This window comes from Protopterus annectens, chromosome 1.part0 (assembly GCF_019279795.1).
Source record: "Protopterus annectens isolate FY-2018-M chromosome 1.part0, PAN1.0, whole genome shotgun sequence".
NCBI lineage: Eukaryota > Metazoa > Chordata > Ceratodontiformes > Protopteridae > Protopterus > Protopterus annectens.
In genome coordinates this window covers 1312077939-1312101963 of record NC_056725.1, presented here as the reverse complement: position 1 = coordinate 1312101963, position 24025 = coordinate 1312077939, and the positions used below count along the sequence as shown (strand labels likewise).

Genomic DNA, 24025 nt, shown 5'->3' with positions numbered 1-24025 from the left:
AACTAGGTATAGATCCTTATGTCACAAGATGGGTTGTCAGCTGGCTTACTGAAAGAACCCACACTGTGAAAAGTAGCAGACTCCAAATCAGAATTCAGACCAGTGACAAGTGGAGTACCACAGGGTTCAGTCCTGGGTCCTCTCCTGTTTGGTATCTACTTCTCTGAAGTACAGGCTAACACAGAAGGTCTTTGGCTAACTAAATTCGCAGATGACTGCAAACTAGGAGCCATAATTGAAACTCCTAACGATGTGGACATCCTACAAAAGGGCCTCACTGAGACAGATGTCTGGTATCAAAGACATGGTCTCAAGCTCAATGCCAAAAAGTGAACTGCCATCCCCTTTGGTAAAAATTCTGTACCCATGAACTACCACATAGGCGGTAGTCTACTTAACACCGAAAGTGTGATAAGAGACCTTGGGACACAGGTGGACAGTAGTCTCTCCTTTGATAATTACATCGCCAAAGTGGTCAGAAAATCCTTCTACTTGGCACACCTCATCACAAAAGGTTTCTCATCCAGAAAAAAAGAGGTAATTGTTCCCCTCTACTCATCACTCATTAGACCCATTATAGAGTACAACGCCCCTTTTGGTATGTACCTCATAAGACATCTACAACAACTGGAAAGGCTGCAAAAATACCTCACAAAGAGGATTATAGGCCTCAAACAGATGCCTTACGCAGACCGTCTCAAAAAACTCCAGCTTTACTCCGTCGCATATCGCCTACTCAGAGGCAATCTCTGCCTAACATAAAAAGCTACGTCAAACCCAGAGCTGCTGGACATGCTCCACTTAAAGAAATCCCAATCCCTCCAAGCTACACGCTCTACGGACCTAAACCTTGTCACAACAATAAACAGAACATACTGGAGGGATAGATTCCTGTCCCAGAGACTTCCCATACTCTGGAACAGACTACCTATCTATGTCAAACAGAGCTCCTTATTAGCACTCTTCAAGAAAAATCTTGATGATTGGATGGGTAATAGGAAATTCACCTGGGGATCACTTCTGTGGTTCTGCTTGACAGGGGCACAGGAAAATAATTTTCTTGGGTGGTGAAAGCCAGGGTACATTTTTGGCTAGGCTTGTATAGGCCCTAGGGCCAATAGCCTAGTACCTACCTATGAACCTATGAACCTAATACATTTGCAACACAAGCATCTTGTATAAATCATTTCAATATTCACCAATGACATACAATTATTTATAAAATTCCAGCTACCTGTGCTGGCAATATCTCCTTTGTCACAGGAGGAATGAAGGATAACAGGTTTTGTAAGGTTAACATTTTGAATTTTGGTACTTTCACTTACAAATTAGAAATTAATAATTAGTATTGGTCTTCAAAAAGTTTTTCTTTGGTACCAAAAACATATTAGAATACAAATGTTGTCTCTTTGACTTCAGGGCACTTGTTTTATGACTCCTTGGGTGAGTAAGGACTAAACAGTCTGAGAGAAAAATGTGTTTGGTTCAGGGGAGGGTAGGAATTCCTCTGAAAGGAGGTTTTTGGATCCAGCATCATCTGTAACCTTCACTCACCAGTTTTGATACCAAATATGAGACAACTCTTTTGCCAAAGGGGGATGTTGAGAACCAGTTTGTGGGACAGATTTGAAGAGATGTTGGCCAGAGATGCAGCAGATGGATAAATGCTGGTATACTCATTCTGAACTGTTTGACTCTCCCTTTTCTGAAAGAATCCTTGTTTCTTGTTGTCATTTCCCTCTGGCCATCTCTTTTTACCACACTGTTTTCCAGAAAATGTCTGTTTCTTGCTTATTTGGCATTTTTGTGATGAACACCCATAACATCTGTACTGGAGGCAAGAAAAATCTTAGAAACTCCCTGAATCAATTTCCTTTTTTTTTTATTATTATTATATAATGCGAGAACCCGGCTAGCAGATAACCCAAATAATACCTTCTTATCTAAAGCAGAACCTAAGATTTCAGACTTTCCCACCTTATCAGCAAACTTTTGGATTACGTTCCCAAGTACATCTTCTCAAAACTGTAGCAGTAGTAGTAGCAAGCCTTCAAAGCATGTTTGGATACCTGAAAGAAGATAGAAACAATTTTATTCATAAAAGAACTTTGTTCTGTGGACATAAAAGCAGCAGGATACCCACAGACTATCCATATAACAAAGCATAAACTTCCCCATGTATGCCTGGTTACTGAGAATTCTAAAGGTCAGAGTGAAAGAAGTAAACATTCTCATACATAGACAGTCTAAAACCACACCTTCCTAGTTACCTGATGAGGGGTTGGTGTTCAAAACCAATCTGCCCCCACTAGGCACACTGGATAATGGATAAGATCTATGACGAGAAAAGTTATTAATCAAATGCATTTTATACCTTATGTCTTTGGAAAGTGGGAGGAAAGCAGAGCATTGGTGACTAAAAAAGCAGATATAAAGTAGGTGGATTGGAACTCTAAACTGGCCATAGGTATGAGTGGGTGTGTAATTATGTGGCACAGAAGAACCAATGCAGCAGGACTAGCCACATGGTGGTGTAAAACTTGGTTGTAGATGATTGTCACTGTTGAAGTGACATACTCAACTCCATGTGCAAAACTGGGAAAAAGGGGTTGTGGATGGACGGATGGGTAGGCATCAGGATGATTTCTGGCAGAATTTAAAACATCCTCCAATAATGGCAGTACAGGAGAGGATAAGTGAGGAATAAGGAACATCTATTTGTAACATACCATAATATCACCTAATTTCCGGGAGAACCTCTATTCATTCCCATAAAAATACATAATTTGTCCTTGCTATGATCTGAGTAAAGGAAAACTCCTCAACATGAGGAAACACAATTGTATTTCCTTCAGTCAGGAAGCTGGGGTTGACAACCTAAAGGAGAATAAGCCCCATCTCTGTCAAAATCAGAATAATCAGACCCAGTTCCCTCAGGAATTTTTATTACAGGGGATGTCCACCTGTAACTGTTTCTGGACACAAGAACTCATAGCTTGTGTGGTGATATGAGGTAGTGCCATCTGTGCCAGGGACAGTAGGGCAGTGCATGTGTAATATATGCCAGCATAGCTAGTGGGAATTTTGTAAAGAGTTTTATGTCATTTGACTATCACACTAATTTGTACAGATGCTTTGTTAAAATGTATTTGTAAAGTTGCTTGTGTTAAAAATGCATCAACAGTGGGTCCTGCTTGAAAGAAAAGAGATATACAGGCATATCAGACAGTACTATTATAACTGACTAAATGTATATGTTTTAACACAGAATTTTGGAATGGAAGAGGTTAAGGTCAGTCCGGCTAATTTTGAAAAACAGGTTGAAAATTAAATGGGTTGGTTTACACCATAAAGATTTTATTTTACAGGTCTGATTGCAGCCAGTCACAAAAATGTCTGGGAAAATCAGGACTAGGAATCTTACTGTCTTGTCCTTAGGAGTGAACTAACTGCAACCCTGGACAGTTACGGACAGTCCCCTTCTCAGAGTGCATAATTCTTCTACTTGCGAAAGATCCATCTACATCAGTAAGCTGGAATCCATGCTCTCATACAATATAGTCAGTACTCCTGACAAAGAGGAGAATGCCAGTACAAACACCACACCACCCACATCACAGAGTCACACACCCACCTATGCAGGGGTCCTCAACAAAAACTTACCTAAACAGAGACCCCCAAAACACACTCACAAATATTCCACACAACACCAATCATATCACACACAGTAGTCAATACGTCAGTGTCTCACAAACACAGCCTATTAGGCATAACAATAAATCAACATAGACCATAAGGCATAACAATAAACCAAACATACTACTCATTGATGATTCAATAATGAGACATACTGATGTCCCTCTCACCAGGCTCAACAAGGAGAAGGTCACAGTCAGCTGTTTTCAGGAGCTAGAATCCACCACATCACGCACGCACTTAAGTCTCTCCATAACAGGTACAAGTATGACTCTGTCATTGTCCATGTTGGTGTGAATAACTTGCATTACACCTCCCTGGACTATATGAAGAGAGACACAATTGAGCTCTCAGAGTATATGCTCTTGGCAGGTATGACCCTAGGCGTAAGCAGCATCCTAACTTCACCAAGAATGATATCACACTAACAACAAAATGATTGACTTCAATAATTGGCTTAGTTTCTGGTGTCTTTCCAAGGGGATCCAGTATCTGTCTGCCTGGGATGACATGGTTGATAGGCCTCGATGCTTTGCCAGAGATGGCCTCCACCTGTCAACCCTGGGGTTCCGGATCTTGGCCAAGGCTCTTGCCTCCCTCACTGTGCTTTTTTAGGCTATGTCCCAAAGACAAATCTTCCAACATAAAAGATTTGTCAAAAATCAAATTGAAGATCAAGCTGAGCAATGCTAGAAACCTTAATCTGAAAATGCACTCACTGGATGCTCTCCTCACACTGATAGATGCCAATGTCTGTGCAGTCATGGAAACTTGGTTCAGGGCTGTGGAGAGCACACCTACCTTACCAGGCTATACCTCATTCCACACTTTCTGACTCAAAAATGAGGTTGGAAAGACTAAGGGTGGAGGCGTCTCTATCTTCATAAAGGACAGGCACACATCCAGAATGGTTTACCAGCATGACGAGCTGGAATTACTCCAGGTGCAACTGACAGTTAGCAAGACACCCATCCACGTTATAGACAGCTATAGACTCCCCTCCATGTCTCAGGACACCAACTCCTCCTACCTGGACCTACTTGACTCCATCAAGGTACCCCCTAATACTCTGATACTTGGTAACTTCAACTACCCCACCATAGACTGGGTGAACTATTCCTGCACTAATGCACTCATCCAAAGATTCCTTGACTTCATCAATTCTAAAGCACTAGACAAGCTAGTCTCATCCCCCACAAAAGGAGATAACATATTGAACTTGGTTCTTTCCAACATGGGCGACCGCTGCACCACTTCCACCATAGCCATCGACTCTGCTCTTACTAATAGTTTGTCTCTCTGCCATTTCTCTGAACAAGATGGTAGCCCCGTTACCCCACCCCCACATCAATTACATTTATACTTACAGACCACACACCCAATCACACACTCACTGCCAATTAACCTATTACACCACACACAACATTCTCATAGAAACGCACTCCACCACACCCTTCTCACCTCCAACTTACTATCACACACTACACACATACTCATAAACATCAAACTAGTTCACACTACAGTCTAGGTGGTATTCCACTAACTACCTCTCTTCATTCTTATCCTACTCTCCCTCCTTTCCTCTTACCACACTCAAATCCAAATAGTTAACCCACCTCAATGGCAAACTAAAGCTATGCCCACTAACTTAAAGCTTAGAAACTTCCCTATCTCACCCAGTGACCTCAACCCCCACAAACCCTTCTCTTACTTACAATATAAACTAACAATCAAACCCAACCCCCACTACTCTGCTAGACAAGCTAAAATAGTATATAAACTATATAAATTCTATCTTTACCTACTCCACACTCTCACCTGATGTGGTGATATACACCCCAATCCAGGCCCCACTACAACCACCAATACCAACCCTACTCAACAAAACCCCCTCTACCACAGGCCAACCTCATCACTCCTGTTTCTTAACATAAATGCAAGGAGCGTAACTAACAAAATACAAGACCTTCATGCCCTACTAGCACTATATCAACCTAATATAGCAGTATTAACTGAAACCTGGCTTAAACCACAACACCATAATAATGAAATTACAGCTTCAGGCTATAGTACTATATGGAAAGATAGCCAAGGAAACAAAGGAGGTGGCACTGCAATACTATTTCAAAGTCACCTCATCCTAGAACAAATAGATTACAACACCCAAGAAGTTAAAGGCATAGAACTAATCATTGCTAAACTAAAACCTAATAACAATAAAAATATAATTATTCCAGGGGGCTACATCCCACCAGGTAATAACTTCCCTATCATGGAGAGCCTGCTAAGTTGCATCTCTACCTCGTTACCACACAAAACCATACTACTAGGTGACTTTAATATTGACTGGACTAACTGCTCCAACCAAAACTCAATTGCCCACATCAACCTGCATGGATTCACCCAAATAATATCCACCCCAACCAGAACCGACAAAACTTTCAAACGCGAATCCATCCTAGATTAGATTCTGTTATCCAACCCAACTTTAGCACAACAATCTGGATGCCTGCCCGATAGTATAAGTGACCACCAACCAACCTACTTAATTGGGACAAGACTACATAACTTCAGCCAACCCATCCTCAGAGTCATCCACAATAAAAAGAACTTTGTACCCACCAACTTCATTAATGCACTAAAAAGTAGCAATTGGAACCCCTTAAAACTACTACCTCTAGACGAAGCCGTACAATACTTCAACTCTATATTCTTAGATATCCTAAACCTTCATGCTCCCACCCATACCATAGGAGTAAAAACAAATTATGCTGCATGGCTAACCAAAGATAATAAAACTACCATGAAAGAAAGGCACAAAGCCTGGATCCAGTTTCAAAAAAGCAAAACTGCTAATACAAAGCAAATCTACCTTGAACTCCGCAACAAGGCAAAGAGACAGGTTAAACATGATAAAATTAACTACTATAAAACCATGCAAGAAAAACACGCCCATAACCCCAAAAATTTCTGGGCCACAATAAACAATATAATGCACCCAGGAAAGGCCTCCACCCCAACCCCAGTGATGAACAAATGACCACAGCAATATTCCCACTCAGTTCAACAAATTCTTTACAGATACAGTTCAAACCCTTGCTAAGGCTCAAAATAGCACTAATAGCCCCACAACAGTAAACCCTGCTCCACCCCCAAATACAAGCCTGAATAACAACACCTCTAACTTTTCCCTATAATCAGTACCCACCAAAGAAATTTCTAGACTTCTAAACAAACTTAAACCTACCACACTAGCAGCTGATAAACTACCTGCAGATTTCCTACAAATAGCAACACAGGCAATAGCTTACCCAGTGTCCATACTCATAAATAGATCAGTTGCAGAAAGTAAGGTTCCCACCTTGTGGAAAACATCACATATTATTCCTCTACACAAAGGAGGTAACTCCTTAGAACTCTCCAACTATCGACCTATAGAAATCCCATCACCTTTATCCAAAATATTAGAAAGAGTTGTGCTTTCCCAACTACTTCAGTATCTCATTCAAAATTATTTACTTTCCAGAACACAGCACAGCTTTAGACCCTCCCATAGCACCACCACAGCACTATTATCTTTCTCCAATACAGACAACAACTATAGAAATAAGGGACTATTTGTATCTTCCATATTCTTAGACCTGTCAAAAGCATTTGACATGGTAAACCACAGCCTTCTTCACAAAACTCTGTCACACCTAAACTTGTGCTCCTCCTCCATAGATTGGTTCACAAGCTACTTATCAGAATGGCAACAAGCTGTTCTTTGGCAAGACCAATTGGGCCCCCTACTCCCAGTATCCATAGGAGTGTCACAAGGGTCTATCCTAGGCCCAAAGCTCTTCTCGCTATTTACCAACCAAATCTCCTCTTCCTCAGTCAGTGGCTCTGTAGTACAACATGCAGATGACACAACCCTTGTTTGTGCCGCCCCCACCTTAAATGGGTTACAAATCTTGACCCAGAACATCTTTACTCTAGCTGAAACCTGGTTCACTAACATCAAACTGATTCTTAATCCCAAAAAAACAAAACTACTGTTTTTTAGCCCGGTCAATCCCCTCCCCTAAACAATGATTTCACCATTATCTCTAAGGATAACATCCAAATCACCCCCACTACTCTCACAAAACTGTTAGGTGTTGAAATAGACAATAACCTAAAATTTGATACCCACATAGCCCAAACCATCAGGAAGGTAAATAAAAAAACTAGGACTCCTCTATAGGAATAAGCAATATATGACCAAGCATACCAAAGCAACCATAGCGAAGACTCATCTCTTGCCCATCCTTCTCTACACCTCCCCTTTCCTAACAAATCTATGCCAAACAGACCTAAAGATAATGGAATCTTGTTACAACAAGACTGCCAAATTTGCAGCAGAAGCCTCTTACAGATCCTACCACTGTCTTGCCTTTAAACAACTCAACTAGCTTGAGCTCCCTCATCTACTTCTACTCAATCAACTTTTAACAGCTCACAAATTCTATTATCTTCCTGAAAACACCCCTGCCCTCCAGGGGATAATTCAGCCCCACATTCCCACAAGACCTTTAAGATTCAGTGACCAGAATCTCATACAGAGCATCAAACATAGAAATGATGCCAGAAAATCTCTGTTCACCTGCACCATTGCTAGAACTTGGAACTCCTTACCAAGCCAAATAACCTCCACTGTATCTACCAGTCAATTTAAACATCTCCTGAAAACCCACTACATAGCTAACTGGCTGTGCCCATGCTACTCCCCAGGTTAATTCTTGTTGCCAACCTGGCAGAATACTATAGAATAAGTTCTATAGCATGTTACTGCATAGTATTAATTACATCCCAACAAAATTACACTACATAAAATATATCTCCTACAGTACAGAATATATATCTCCTACCAGCACCATAGGTAAACTTCCCTGCTCCCTTAAAATATCTAAATAAAGCTGTCCAGTCCATGCACAATGACAATTATGTCATTCTTACTTGATAGCTATAACTCCTTATTTACCACATTACTATATAACTATGAGATAAGTGTTACTCTTAGAAACTGAATAGTAATGTAAGGACTTTTTTTTGTTTTTCTTCTGCTTTGGAGCTTTTCTCCCCAGGCATCCGCTGAAAATGGATCTATATCCAGTCGGACTTTCCCAGTCAACAAATGTAAAATAAAATAAAATAAAATAAATAAATAACTAAAATGTTCTTCTCTGGTGAGATCAGATCATCGGTCTGTCTCTTTCAAAGTTTCTATCCAACCCAACCCCTCACCAGCAGTAACCAGGCTAAAAAACTTCTCAAAAGCTGACTACAACCTCCTAAGGGAGGATATCAGGAGCTTCACACCATTTCCCCCCTCAGAGGATGCAGACAACTATGCTGAACAGTATGCCAGTGCAGTTTTAAAGCACCTGTACAACTGGATGGACTCAGCCATACCCAACAGAACTAAAACCTGCTCCTCATGGAAACACAAACCTGTCTGGTGGACATCCTCTATCAACAGGCTTTACAACAAAAGGAAGAAACTGTTGTCCAAGGGTAAAATGGAACAAATTCCAAATGGGAAAATCTCCCTCCTCTGCCTCAACAAGCAAATTAGCTCACTAGTGAAAACCTCCAAAGCCAATTATGACTTGAAACTAGCCTCCAAAACAAAGGGAAACAATAAGTCCTTCTTTAGTTACGTTAGGAACCTCCATGGCAAAGCCCAAGTTTGTTTCGAATTAGTAATTAGTGGTACCACTTAGCCAACCTGCTAGCTGACAGGTTCAGTGCAAACTTCACCCCCTTATCACCTCCCAAAGGTCCAGTCAACATCGCCAGTACTTGTCCCACACCTCACATCTCTGTATATCAAGTGTTAAAGGCCATATCCAAAGCAAAGAACACAGCTTTTATGGGACCTGATAGTATCCCAGGCTGTATTCTGCACCATCTCCAGCAAGAACTAGCTTCACCACTGAGCACCCTATTCAACCAGAGTGGAGAACCACCATTGTCATCCCCGTGCACAAAGGTGGTGCCACTACTGACCTGGGAAACTATCACCCCATTAGCTTGACAAGTCTGATCTGTAAAACCATGGAGCACATTATTATGGATCTCATAAACAAGGACATAGGCAATCTCCAAGCACTTGACCCTACCCAATTCCGATTTGTCAGGGTGAGATCTTGCCTATTGAACCTAGGTGACTTCTTTGAGATTATCACCAAGGCCTTGGATGAGGGAAAATCAGTACATACAGCTTACCTTGACCTGGCCAAGGCCTTTGACACAATACCCCATTCAGGCATCATCAAAACGCTAACACAACTTGGTGTTAATCCCTTTCTCATCAGATGGGTGACCAACTGGCTCACAGAAAGGACCCACAAGGTCAAAATAGGTGCCACTACCTCTGATAGCAGACCTATTACTAGTGGTGTTCCCCAGAAATCTGTCCTGAGAACCTTACGGTTTGGCATCTGTTTCTCAGTAGTTCAGGCAAAAACAAAGGGCCTGTGTCTGACCAAGTCTGTGGATGACTGTAAGTTGGGTGCTATCACTGACTCCCCAAATGATGTTAACATACTGTAGGAGGGTTTCACAGCTACAAATAACTTGTGCCAAAGTCATGGCCTTAAGTTAAATGCAAAAAAATGCATTATCATACCATTTGGCAAAAACACGGCCCCTATGATTACCACATCAATTGTAACCCCCTAAGCACACAACCAGTGGTGAGACCTGTGTACTCAAGTTGACAACAATCTCACATTCGATCATCATGTGACAGCAGTAGTCAGAAAAGCCTTTTTCTTGGTTCATCTCATAAGTAAAGGGATTGCATCCAGAAAAAAGGAGGTTATTACCTCTCTGTACTCCTCTTTCATTAGGCCTACAATTGAGTATAACGCCCCATATGGTATGTATCTCTCCAAAACACCTGCACCAACTGGAGAGGCCACAGAAATACCTCAGAGAGAGAATCCATGGCCTCCAACACCTGTCCTATGTGGACAGGCTCACATCACTATCACTCTACTCAGTATCATACAGATTGCTCAGAGTTGATATGTGTCTCGCCTACAAGGCAATATCGGACCCTGCCCTACTAGAGATGGTCCATATCTGCAAGTCCAACTCCTCGCACATTACCCGCTCGACAGGCCTAAATCTAATATAAGACCTCAACAAAACCTGCTGGAGAGACAGGTTTGTCTCCCAGAGGCTGCCCCGTCTCTCTGGAATAGACTTCTCATACATGTCAGAGTGCCTCGCTGGTCTTCTTCATGCCCAACCTTGATGAGTGGATGGGAAACCACAAATTTGTCCCAGGGGTTTCACCTTTGTCCCTCACTGACAGGGGCGACAGATGCTGACTGAGGTTTCTTTTTTGGGGATAAACTCTTGGCTAGGCTTGTAAATGCCCCAGGCCCATTAGCCTAGTAACCTCCTATGAACCTATGGAAGGGTGGACGTTTTTGAAATTGTTTTATACCTTTTAGATGTTGCAACAGCACTTAGCAAAGCTCTGGGTGTGTACTGTACTAGAGTCAGGTGACCAGATGTAATGTCATTCTATAGCCAGCAGTGAAACTATTTTTTTAGATATTAGTGAGAGATATGCAGGAAAGCTCGCAGCAACACTTTGTTTTTCATAACCTGACAGGAAAGATATCTCACACAACCACACACCTCATCTTGCCTTGCTGCAGTATACAACTCAACACACCTCATTTCGCCTTGCTGTAGTAAGTAACTTAACTAGGAACAGTAATTCTTTAGACAGTAAGGAAAATATATTGAGATTAGTTAAGTATTGTTTTCCTGCATCTCTGAGAATGTATTCCACTGTGTTATTTTTATATCTCCTGCGATTGAAACTCTGGTGTTTATTATAAATAAATACTCTGTACTCATGCTTTCTATTTTATTTATTATTAAATATTTATATTCCTTTCATTGTGGGTGGTCTTTTAGAGAATACTTTTAACATCTTAGAAAACTTATGCTTATTTCAGTGACATTGTGGCCACTCCTGAAAGCCTTGCTGCATTGTTCAAACTTGATTTGTATTAGTATTAATTGTACTCAGTATAATTAGGTACCCTTGTAACAGCCTTAGAGTAGCTGACTGGTGGCAGTGTTATTACCTTATAATCTGGGCAGAGCGGGCACAGCTGGCAAATCTGTGCCCGCCTTTCCCAGTTGTGTGTATGTGAAAATCAAATATCCAAGTGCTTGCGTGCCAGCTACTTGGAACAGGGACATAGAGTTCCAAAGAGGTCAGCGTGGAGTCTTGTTTGGGGCCTAGAGAGAGAGAGTCCAGCCCCCAGAGTGTGCTCCTTGTGCACTCTTAAGGGAAATTGTGCTTGGTGCAGAGAACTGCATCTGAAAATACTGTGTGTATCCATTTCTGTTCCTAGTGGCTGTCCCTCATCATTGCCTGTGGTGAGGATTGTGGATTGAGGCTGCTTGAGTAGGGACCATCACAGCTTGAAATGCATGTTTTACCAAGTAAAACCCCAGTTCCTTCTTCAGATTTAACCTTTTGCTTTTTCTTAACAGGAATCCCTGTAGAAGAAGTCTAACTCAATAGAGGGACATCTGCCTGGTCTAATGGTCTCTTTCCTCAGTTACTCCATGAAGAATTTCCTGGAGCATTTCCAAGCTCTAAAAAGAGATGGGTCTCCTATGCCAAATCAGACACTGGAATAGCCAAAGAGGATCTGGCCGACCCCAGGTCCTGGTGGCCGAAATGACAACACCAGATGAAGCCAGAGAAGTGAGTGAGTGGCCTAAAGAACAACCAATGGCCACTGCTGATTCACCCACTATGATCTGAGGCATAGACTGACTCTGCATAGGTGGCAGGGGGTCTTTGGCAAGTGTTTTTTTTTTTTTATAAGAATAGCGAGAGTGGAACCATCAGGACTACAGTAAGTATCCCTGTTGCAGCTGATCAGGAGAAGCCAAAAGCAATAAGCTTTGCTGGAGCAAGTCAGTCAGAAGGTAAGCTGTCACCTAATGTACAAAAGCAGCACACTTATACTCACAATTCTCTGTCAGCACTCTTTTTACAAAAGTAAAAACACTGACCTTAAAAGAAAAATGTCAGGTTGTCACTAAGCACTACAATGTAAAAAGCATGCCCATGTCTGTCTCCAAAATAAATCTTTTACATACAATTTTAAAAGTGTACACAAGCAGAACTTATAGTCAAAATTAGTTACCAATCAGCTAAATAAGACAGTTGGTTATAAATAGCAGTCAGTGGCAGGAAACTTCCGATACGGATATAAACAAAAACAAAAAAAAATACTGGGTTTCTTAAAGGGGATATACTGCTTTTAGTCAGAAAACCCGAGAGATGCTTCTTCTCAATATGGCAGGAAAGTACTGAAGAAATCTTCACTCTGACTGCTAATTTCCTTTCTTGGGGCTAGCCGATCAGCAGCCAGAGTGAAGGTGTGGGAGGAGCCAGAGATTTGGAAAACTGGTCAGTTGTTGTTTCCTAGGCAGGGAAACAACTCATATAGCCTAAAGGCTAACTGCAGCAGTGGAAATGATGAACATCTGCTTAACAAGCGAGTGAAGGAAGAAAGCACTCCTCCCCATAAGGTTACAAAGGGCAAATATAGTTGGCATGTGCACCATGACCATGGAAGATAAGAGATTTACATGTATATGACTAGGATCAAGATCACCTGCAAAATGACCAGCTGGGTCATTAGAGGGCACTGATTTAAAGGGAAACTGGTTTCCATTTCTACGCATATGTCTACGGAGTAGAAGCCTTCTTGGCAGCCACAACCACTTCCTGGATTCCCTGCCAGAAGGTCTGATGGGATCAGAGAATCTACTGTGGAAGATAGACTTCTAATCTGGAGTCAGCTGTCATCCCAGCTGTGGGGGACATCTGACTTGGAGAGTTTCCTGTACCAAAAGGAATACAAGAGACGCAGTGCACCCTTTCCATCCACTAGAATTGTTGTTGTGTCTTTCGGCTTATGAGGTTTAGAATTTCATTAACCTGTTTACTGTATTTGGAACTCCGGTCCACTAATGTTTGGTAGTGGACTTTTAAGTGCCGAGTTACCAGCCCTGATGTACAACCTTCAACGAAGGCATGCCCATTCACGCATGCCTCCACACAGGAGACGCTCTAGCTGAGAATCAAACGCGACAATGTCTTGCTGTGAGGCGACAACGCTACCACAGCACCACTACCGCGGGTTTTCCAGCCAATAGAGTACAATAAAAATTAGGTTTTGTCTTTCTTCTCTGAACTTTGCTATGAAGCACAGAATCAAAGGGAAATTGGTGGAAAGGCTAGAGGAACTATCGGTGATAAAAGATACTACCATATCCCCTGCTAACTTCCTCTTTTTCTGCTGCACTGAGATGAACATAGGGAGGACGGTGTTCTAAAGAGTGGCAAATAATCTATCTTCAGACTGCCCACTTCTGGTAGACCCTAACTAGACAAAGCCTCCAAATCCATAGCGCCATTAGAATACTGGAAAAATAGCACATTCACTTCCTATGGTATATGACAATGAAAGAGTGATATATAATGTCTATGACCCACTGCCAGATGAGCACTACCTCCTTGAAAAAGAGATGCAATTGCCTGTCTCCTGGCTTGTTTGGATGCCACACAACAGAATAATTGCCTTACCATAAAGGAGGGGTACTGAAAGAAACTGACTCCAAAGCCTTGGGGGACAGAAGAATGCAGACTGGTGTGAATTTCCAAGGGGTCACACCTTTGAACCCTGCAAGAGAAGACGTAAGCTCTAAACCAAAAAAGCATCTGTCACTGGGTCCTACAGCAGGAAATAGGAACTTAAGACACAAGTAGCTTCAGTGGCAATTACACAGCTTTGTTGACCATATCCTACTTATTTGTTTGCAGTAACCATCCACATCAACCTAAATTACAGGTGCATCCAAAATACTTACAAAACCACACACATCATAGCCTTGGCCCACTATTTTTCAGCATATTTTATAAATGATCTCCACAAACCCAGCAATATGCTGAGGACTGTACTCTCCTGTATATGCTCAGCCAAAAAAAGTAGAAAAACTTCAGCAAATTACCTAAGAATCCCTTACTTCTGTAGAATCATGGCTCAATAAATCGCAACTGCTCCCTAACCCAAAAAATATCAAAACTGATCCAATTCACCTCAAACAGTACTCTGTATCAAATCCCTTGTTTTACTAACTTCCTAAGATCACACCAAGACTGAACTAGAATCTTATGCAAAACTGATAGGAGTTACTGTTGATGAAAACCTGAAATTTCATCTCCATATAAGTAGTAGTAAAAAAAAAAAAAATCAAAAATACTTAGTGCACTCTACAGGATCAAACCTCTTCTGACTCTTGCAGCAAGAAAGCATCTAGCCTCTACGTTCCTACTTCCAAAAATTGTCTATGCTTCTACAATACTTGTCAATCTACATACTATACAGTCTTCTGTTACAACTCTATAAGAAAATAGCTAAATTCATAGCTAATTTTCACAAAAAGTTCAACCACTGCCTTGCCCTTAAACAACTTTCTTGGCTAGAACTTCCACACTCCTTATCTTTTCACAAATTAGGATTTGCACACAAAATTCTCTTCAAGTCTGATGTTCAACCTAAAGTAGCATACCAAAATTTTAATCCCTAAACAGAACCCTGTTTCACAGACTTCTCCAAAAAACATCATCATGTAATTCTGCTGGAGAGTCCTTATACTCCTCATACATCTGCAGAATGTTGAACTCTATGCCTCTGGCTCTAAAACAAATTCATTACCTTAACTTCTTCAAAATGCAACTTAAACTACATCTCAATGACTCCTGGCTCTGCTCCTGCTCTACTCCCAGCTAACATCCCTCCACACCTTACAAACTTTTACTTGTTGCTCTCAACTCTATTGGTCATTCTACTACTCACTACCAGTCGGCTTCTGTATCAGTTATGCCTATATATTATAATGCATTAATTCACAAAAGATATTTGTGCAGTATGGTACAGTGACACTGTCATTCTTTCTTCACTGTATATGAGGTTTTGAATTTCTTTAACCTGTTTACTGTATTTGGAACACTAAGACAACTGTATGTATATACCACTTGCACCAAGTACTGTGACTACAACCTCTGAAACTACCGTACATACTGCCAAAACAGGAAATTTTTCTATGCACTCATTGTAATTCTATGTACTTTGAGCTTTTCTCCTCAAGCTTCCGATGAAAAGGGACACTTCTTATGTCCAGTCAGACATTATCTGTAAACAAAAGAAAATACAGAAATAAATACATGCCTGCATGCTGTAAGTTACCAACATGAAATACAGTACAGTTGTGTAATTCCTACTTACTCATAACAGCAGATGCTTAAACTTCTTCACCACTGCAGTAGTCTATGGACATTGTCTTTCTAAGGACACAGCACCTGAGCAGCTTGCCAAAGCTCCAAATCCTCTCCCTTTCTCTCACTCTGGTTGCTGATATACTTCCCTCCAAAAAGGGTGCAGCCTATCAGCAGCCACAGTTGGGTACATTTTCAGGAATTTACTGTCCCAAGAAAGGAAGGAAGAAGATTTCTACTGAGCCAACAACCATCAATAATTTCCATAGAAATCATCCAAACACAAATAACAAAACAAGGTTGTGTCCCACCTCAACTATCCATAAAGGCTGATGGTGGGTGGGGTGCAGCTACTGCAACAATGAAGAAATCTGAACATCTACTGGATAAGTAGGAATTACACAACTGTACTATGTTCTTGATTCCCACTGCAACAGTAGCCTATGGGTAGATTCAAAAGGGTCTAAATTAGATGAAAGAAAGTTCATCTTAGCGACCACTCACATAAGTGAAAATCCAGGAACTCGAAACTGCAATTGTGAGGGTCTGTGCCCCCCCCCCCCCCCCCGCTAAGTATACATTCCTACTCCGAGATCGCACTACAGTGAGGAAAGGGCAAATATTCCCATCTTCACTGTACCGCGATCTCACAATTGCAGTTTCGAGTTCTGCAATTTTCACTCATGAGCGTTCGCTAAGATGAACTTTCATTCATCTAATATAAACCCGATTCAAAAGGCCTACCCTACCTGAAAGAAGATAGGATAAAGAGTCCTGGATCCCATGGAGAATGGTCCTAGAAATGCCTGTCCTGCACCTACAGAAGGAATCAAACTTATAGCCTTTTATAAAAGTATGTGCAGTGGACCAAACAGCAGCTTCTAGAATATTTCTAGAATCTAACCCTTTACAAAAAGTCATAGACTAAGCCACAGCCCTGGCAGAGTGGATCTTGACCCTACTTGGAATAGTTTTGCTGTAGTAAGTATAACAAAAGTAACATCCTTAGACAACCATTTAGAAATAGTTTGTTTAGACACAGTTTGTCCCTTCTTACCTTCACTAGAATTAAACAATAGATCTGAATAGCTGAAAGATTTAGTTTGGTCAAGATAGTAGCAGAGTTATCTGTGGACATCCAAGGTACACAGTATCCTTTCTCCCTCATTTTCAGGTTCAAGAAAAAAGAAAAAAATGAAGAAATGGATAGTTGTGCTTAAAGTAAACTAGGTACAACTTTAGGAATAAAAGATGGATTAGTTTTTTCAAAAAAAAACCCTGTCCATGTTGAAAATGAGGCAGGGTTGACTGGCCATAAGAGCTTGCAACTCGGATACCCTTCTTGCAGAGGGTTTTCCATGTTAAGAATCTCAAGTCAGCCAGATTAGCTGGTTCAAATGGGACAAGTGTTAGCTTCTGTAACTCAAAATGAAGATCACAAGGAGGGGCCACCAGTTTACTCGGAGGCCTCTTATGCAAAACCCCTATTAAGAACATTTTGCCATGAAACTGCCTTGTTGAGGAAAAGGATTCATGGGTAGACAAGCTGAAATGATCAATAAATGAACCTTGATAATAAAATCTTGATTGGTTTAAAATTAATGGTAAACTTTACAAGGCCAGGGAAACTTTCCATTGTAATACACAGGGAGTTGTTTATGTCTTAGGTTGTGGTTGTGAGAGGGTGAAATGGTACATAGGTCAAACAAAAAGGAAAGTCAAAGTAAGAATCATGGAGCACTTGGGGAATATTAGAAAAATAAATTTTCTAAGTCCAGTAGCAGAACATTTCATGTCAGTACATGAGGAATGTAGTAAAGATTTATTCTTTAGTGTACTGGCACATCCCCTTATGAATAATGGAGGCAATTTTAGAAATGAACTAAATAAGTTAGAAACCAAATTGATAATAAATTTCAGAACACTTCAACCTAGGGGCATGAGCACAGAAAGTAATTTAAACTTGTAGATGAAATTAGGGGGTTGCCATATATATTTAAAAATAAAGTGCATTTTGAAAGGATGTTAAAATGCTTTTTTATGTGGTATAATTCAATATTTAAGCTACTGTGATTATACTACTAATTATATTTGCAAAAATGGTACACTTATAAGATGTAACACTATGTTCTATGCCTTTAATTATGTAAGGTAAAACAAAACAACAACACTAATTTTAATTACTAGGAGCATGAGCACAGAAAGTAATTTAAACTTGTAGATGAATTTAGGGGGTTGCCATATATATTTAAAAATACAGTGCATTTTGAAAGGATGTTAAAATGCTTTTTTATGTGGTATAATTCAATATTTAAGTTACTGTGATTATACTACTAATTATATTTGCAAAAATGGTACACTTATAAGATGTAACACTATGTTCTATGCCTTTAATTATGTAAGGTAAAACAAAACAACAACACTAATTTTAATTACTGTGTTAATATGGTGTTAGTCACACTTTGGATGACTATAAAATGGGGCTGTGTTTATGCACTTGTATTCCTTGAAGGCAAAAGGCCGAGGTAACAGAATAAATGATTTGAGAGTTTTTCACCCTGGAGTTGTGCTTTATTTTATGTTTTTGCTGTATGTGAGGTTTGAGGCGAAGTGATCTGGTGTATATAACTTTAAGAATAAAAGATGGATTAGTTCACAAAAAAAAAACCCTGTCCATGTTGAAAATGAGGCAAGGTTGACTCGCCATAAGAGCTTGCAACTTAGATACCCTTCTTAAATGAACCTTGATAATGGAATAAGAAATGCCATAGGATAGTAACTCACAAAAATATTGTAAAAACAGCAAACAACTAGCCCTGAATAGGTGCTGTATATATTGTTGTCACCAACTAGAAGACCTTTGCCATTTGCTAATATATGATTTTCTAGTAGCAGGCTTTCTTGCCTCCAATAGTACGTGCTGCATGTCCTCAGAAATAGGTGCGTAAAAGGAATTATGATCCTATCATCCAGGCAATCAACTGAAGATGATTGATGTTGGGGTATATCAAACACCTTTGTTCTTGTGTGAGTCAGTCCATGTACATTCTGTGAGGAAGGTTGTAGTAATTGCCCCTGGCCATTTCCAAAAGAAGGGAGAACCATGGATTACTGGTCCAGAAGGGAGTCATCATAATGATCTTGGGGGATTACTTCTGAACCTTCAGACGTACCCTGGGCATTAGGGAATAGGGTGAAAAGGCATACAGGAACATTCCTGTCCAAAGAAAGGAAACTGCATCGGTCTTCTTCTTGCATGAAGTTTTGGAGCAGAATTTTGCCAGTTGATTGTTCAGAAAGGAGGCAAACAGTTCATGTTGAAGAACTCCCCACAGATGGATCACATTTTCCTTCCTGAACCTAAAAATGAGAGAGAAAGGATACTCCATACCTTGAATGTCCCCTTTTAATCTAGCTTCCCTTGAAGATAAGGACAAAGACAAACACTCATGTGGTCAACCACACAGTTTTACTTTGACTGAATGGCAGAATGCCTGTAGAGTGAGATTGTGCTGTCAAGCTATATCCCAAGCTAGCAAGGCTAGTCTGCAAAGGGGATACGACTTGGTACTCCCCTGCTTGTTGAAGTACCATGTGACTGCGGTATTGTCTGTAACAACTTGTAAAGGTTTGGGGACCACAGATGCTTTAGGATTTGAAAACACAAAGGATGTTGGTGCTAGGCTAGAACCAAAGAGACTTCAGATACCACTATATGTTTCTCATGGGGAGTCTTTTCAAGGATATAAGAATCACAGATGCCATGAGAGTCAAAATCCAAAGGCATTCTCTACAGTGACCAAGTCTGTGTGGAAAAACCCTGAAATAAATTTAGATATAGATCTATTTTTTTCCTGTGGAAGAAAAGTTTTTTTGAAGTGAGGTGACTAGCTGACAACCCAGAAACACAATCCTGTGTGAATAAGTCAAAAAAGACTTTTAAACGTCCTCTTGGAATACCAGCTTGTGTAAGATCTCTCTCACCTGGGTCTATATCACGTAGTCGAAGTATGACAACTTCGAATGTTATATGGTCGAGATCATATGTTCAAAGTTGTCATATTTTGAATACAAAAAAAAAAAAGAAACAGGAATAACTTCCTGACAGTTGTAAGCAGGGGGGCTCACTCCCAACACCCCTTGCTCTTTAAATATACCAACTCTGAGGCCGCACTACAATGTGGTAAAGGGAATAGTGGTCTCAGAGTTGGTATATTTAAAGAGTGGGGGGGGGTGCAAGGGGGCTTGCCCCCCCCCCCTGTTTACAAGCCTTTATTTTCTTTCTTTTTTTTTTTTTTACATGTTAGAAATTCTGTAGGTTCGAACATATGGTGTTCGAACTTGCAGAACTTCAACTACGTGATATAGACCCTCTCTCACCCATGTAAAAGACTCTGGACACTCTGAAAAAGACTCTGAAAAGATAGGCAGCTACAACTGCAGCTAGACAGTTTTTGTACACTTGGTGCTATAGATAGTCTAAAGGGGTCTATATTACATTATCAAAAAGTAATTTAATCAAATGGCACTTTACATGGAAATGCCGTTCAGCGAGCTGTTTATAGTGAGAGCGGTACAGTGAAGATTGGAAAATTTGCCCTTTCCTCACTGTAGTGTGATTTTGGAGTTGGTATATATAATTAGCGTGGGGGTGCAGCCCCTCACAAGAGCAAATTCGATAAACGTAATTTTCGATGTACTTGCCATTTGATTAAATTATGTTTTGATTATGTAATATAGATCCACCTAAAGTATAAGGCAGAGAACTGACAATGTGATTCAGACACACACACACCACCTTAAGAAACTCTTGAAGTATAAATAAATAAGAATATGATAAGCATCTTTCAAATCTAGTGTTACTAGGAAGCTTGAATAAGAAAAGAGGCATAAGGTTGTGAGGAGGTATTATTTTGATCTTGGGCACTGTCATAAATGGGTTAAGGAAAAAAAAAGATCCAGAACTGGTCTCCAACTATCTTCTTTCTTTGGCACTAAAAACATCCTTGAATAAAATCCCTTCCCAATCTGGGACACTCAATGGGGCAGCATGTATTGAAGAACACGGGGAAATAAAGAGTCTGATCTGGTCTGATGGATGAGGAATTACCACCTGGAAAGTAGCAATTTCCTCCCACTGCCATCTGTAACCTTGATGAATGATCTTCAGAACCCATTTGGCTGAAACTATCTACTGCCAAACAGAAAAGTGAATATTCACATTTTCTGGATGGGAAAAGGGATTGCCAGGGTGTGGGGAGGACAAGGTCCCTAAAACAGTCAATCTGGCTTGTTGGACAGTACTTTGTTTTGGGGGGGGGGGGTTCTAAACTCCATTTGAAATCCTCTTGCTGTTTCTTCTTAAATGTACGTTAACCTGTTATTCTGGGGGGGGGGGGGACTGGATGAGAGGTTAAAGAATCCTTTAGAAATTTTGAAAAAGGAGGACTGTAAATCTTAAAAGAGATTCCATGATTCAATTTATCCCTTTCACAACACTTTCTGATAATGTCTCTAGCAGAGGAGCCAAAAACTCTCCAAAGGAGAATTTAAAATCTCATTTTTCACATCAGTGGGGAGGTTCTGAGAATGAGCCCCCCCCCCCCAAAAAAAAAAACAACAACATACCAGTGGCCATAGCCCTAGATGAAGTAACAGCAGAGTCATACACACTTTAAACAATGAGTTGTGACTTTTACAATGGAAGAAATTTAACGTTTTATAGCAGATTTTCCTCACAAGAAGAAACTGAAGACCAAATATTCCTCATACCTTCACAATTAGTAAGAATAAACTTTAACATACAAGCCAGACATTTGACAATTCTGAAAAATCAACAAGCTGCAGAAGCAAGCACCATTTTTCCCATACTTACCAATAATCTTCACATCCTTGTCAGAAAGATTAGGACTGGAATTACCCAAATGCTTAGCAGCAGGTGGATTAAAAAGAAGTTATGTACTTACCATAATGTTCCATCTGTATTGTCAATTTTCATTCTTCCTCAGCTAATGGGTTTGGATTCAATCCTTGGAGCCAACTCAGCTATTACACTGGCTCTTGTCATCAAGAAACTCTTGAGCTCCTTCCCTACACATAACGCACCAATCCCTAACAACCCTCAGATTTTGTTTGCTGCTTGACAGGAAGACTATTATAATGTGTCATATCTAGAGCTTAACACAAAAGACAACCATGTCCTTGAAGCTTCTTGTTCTTCCAGGGGTCAGCCATTAAAAGGATGGAGGTTGGTGGGTGGGGAGTTGAGGAAGAATGAAAATGGACAACACAGATGAAACATTATGGTGAGTACATAACTTCCTTATCTGATGTCAACTTTCATTCATTCCTCAATCAATGGGGCAAAGTCCCCAGCTACCTAAACTCCTGGGTGGACTCTAAGGAAGGACACTCCTGAGTATGGTTGAGACAAAGGAGGCTCTTCCCCTCAAGAGTGATAAAAGTATAAGGATTTGACAAGTTGCAGCTGCACATATATCATCCACAGAAGCTTTAGACTGGAACACAGAAGAAGTTGCCATAGATCTGGTTGAATGAGCTTTCAAAGATTTTGTTAAGGAGAGATTCTTTTGATCTATGTAAGTAAAAACAATTGTCTATGGACATCCAATAAATGCAACATATAGTCCCTTTTATTTGCAAATTTTGGAAAGAATACTGACCAGTTAATGGATTGGTTGATGGTGGATTATGATACCACCTTACGAAAGAAGGAAGGAAGTATTGGTACGTTAACAATTCCCTATCCTTATGAAAAATCAAATAAGGAGGCTTAGAAGATAACACTTGCAGTTACATCTGCTAGAAGAATTTCAGAACTTCAACTAGAAAGATAGTTTTCCAGGTCAGAAATTTAAGATTACATTTAGCTGCTGGATCAAAGGGAGAATGAATTATGACTTGCAGTACCAAATTTAAATCCCATAGTAGAGTGGGGTCTTTATAAAGGGGGTCTTAGCAGGAGAGTGCCTCTCAAAAAGGCTTTGCATAGCTTAGAGGAAGCCAGCGAATAATTTTGAAATCCAACATAAAAGTTAGAGATTGCTGCTAGCTGGACTTCTATAGTTGATGAGCTAGTACCTCTATAAAATAGACTCACCAAAAATTCCACAATGAATTAAAGTGGAGCTGAGAAGACGTCAATTTGATTTTGCTCTGCCCAACAAACAAACCTTTTCCATTTACTCCTGTAGAGTTTCCTAGTAGAAGGATTATGGGAAGATAAAAGTATGAAATGGACAGTGGAAGAGAACACTAGTTGTCTGGGTATTCAAGAATTTGTAGAAACCACTCTGTTTGTTTGAGGTTTGAGATATTTGGGTGAACCATGACTGCCTGGTGGGACAGAAGGTCTGAAGTTGTATCCAGAATACAAACTAGATACCCTAAGTGAGGCCAAAGGAAGGGAAATGAAATCTGTTGAGGCCAGTAAGGTACACTGAGGGTGACTTTGCTCTTCAACGGGGCTGCTTTCTGCAGGAATTTGAGAATTAAGGGGGGTCAGAGTGTAAGCATACAGAGAACCAGGGGTCCAATCATGGAGTAGAGCATCCCTCAGTGATTCCCCCAGTATGGGGATTATGGCAAAAAAGCTGCTGCACTTGTTGTTTAGGGAAGAGACAAAAAGACTGCAGCAAAGTTGGCCCCACTGATTGAAAATCATATCAGTCAATTAGTTGTTGAGAGATCACTCATGAGGTAGTAAGATGGACCTGCTCAGTTTGTCTGCTATCATGTTGGACTTCCCCAGAATATGAGTTGCTATTAGAAAGAGGTTGGAAGATATCACCCATTGCCACATCCTGAGGTCTTCTCAACAAAGGCAATAAGATCTGGTTCCCCCTTGTTTGTCAATGTACCAAATTACTAACATGTTGTCTGTCTGAAATGCAACTGTTCAAGAAGGAGAGTCTTGGAATGCCTAAAACATAAAAAGTACCACTCTCATCT

General features: G+C 40.5%; 1 protein-coding gene across 2 annotated transcripts in view; it reads right to left on the bottom strand.

Moving 5' to 3' along the window:
- DNAL4 (dynein axonemal light chain 4) overlaps nt 1–24025 on the bottom strand; it is a 434679-nt gene that overhangs the window by 324622 nt on the left and 86032 nt on the right. Inside the window, exon 1 of one of the 2 annotated variants that reach the window (XM_044066330.1) lies at nt 1978–2055. The exons of the other annotated variant lie outside the window; for it this stretch is intronic. The gene's annotated coding sequence lies outside the window, so the exon portion shown is untranslated. Of the gene's footprint in view, nt 1–1977; nt 2056–24025 lie in introns of those variants that run through there. 2 annotated transcript variants of the gene reach the window in all.